Source organism: Mesoplodon densirostris, chromosome X (genome assembly GCF_025265405.1).
Source record: "Mesoplodon densirostris isolate mMesDen1 chromosome X, mMesDen1 primary haplotype, whole genome shotgun sequence".
NCBI classification, from domain to species: Eukaryota; Metazoa; Chordata; class Mammalia; order Artiodactyla; family Ziphiidae; genus Mesoplodon; species Mesoplodon densirostris.
The window spans coordinates 18,895,431-18,896,785 of NC_082681.1; positions in this window are offsets into that span (position 1 = coordinate 18,895,431).

Genomic DNA, 1,355 nt, shown 5'->3' on the forward strand with positions numbered 1-1,355 from the left:
TCAGATTTTTTATAACTCTGAGGTAGCCAAACAAAACAAATCTGTTTGCCTTATCAGCCCACAGGACACCTGTGTGTACCCTTTGATATACCAGCCATCTCAAAGACAGATGACAAAATTGTGATTCAGAGAGGCCAAGTAATTCACCCAAAGTCAAAGAGCTTGTTACTGACAGCTGAGGTTAGAAAACAAACTAGTGGTGACCAGTGGGGAGAGGGAAGGGGCGAGAGGCAAGAGAGGGGTAGGGGATTAACAGGTACCAACAACTATGTATAAAATAAATAAGGTATAAAGGAAGCAGCCGCATAGCCCAGGGAGATCAGCTCGGTGCTTTGTGACCACCTAGAGGGGTGGGATAGGGAGGGTGGGAGGGAGACGCAAGAGGGAGGGGATATGGGGATGTACGTATACGTATAGCTGATTCACTTTGTTATACAGCAGAAACTAACACACCATTGTAAAGTGATTGTACTCTAATAAAGATGTTAAAATAAATAAATAAATAACTGCTGAATAAAAAAAAAAGACATATTGTACAGCACAGGGAATAGAGCCAATATTTTACAATAACTTTAAATGGAGTATAATCTATAAAAATATTGAATCACTATGTTGTACACCTGAAACTAATATAATAATGTTATATATTATATATAACTATATAGAATAGTTATTATACATAGTTATTATATAATAACTATATATAACTAACCCTAACTATACCTAAATAAAAAATAAATTAAAAAAATGTTACAATGCTAAAAAAAGAAATGCGCTCTTCTCACTCTCTTCCCAGTCCTCTTCCCATCCTTATCCACAGGCTGCACTTGCCCCTATAGTGCCCTGATAGGTCTATCACCCTGGGACTGTGGCTCATAATCCAGGTTTTTACTGCCCCTGAGGCGCCATACTCCCTTGTCCTCCCAATCGAAATTCCCCAGACATTCTCCCTGTTCCCTATAGCCCTGCTCCATGTTTGGTCTAAGCTGAAAAAGGAAGGCACGCTAAGGCAGCAATGAGAGGCAATGGCTTAGGGTGAATTAGCATAGCCAGTTGGGTCAGTTGTTATGTCAGTCAAGGATAAAATCTCTTTATTGCAAGGTCATTGGGGAAGGGAATATAATAACATCACGAGGAAGAGTTTGGGATCTCTAGTTATAGAGACCTGGGTTCAAATCCTGACTGTGTGACTTTGGGAAAGTTACTTATCCTCTCTGTGCCTTAGTTTCAGTCTCTGAAAAATGGTTATAATACTAGTGTCTTCTTCCTAGCACTACTGTGAGGATTAGACACAGTATATGCAAAGCTCTTAACACTGTGTCTGGCATTTGGTAATTCATCAGAAATGACAGATC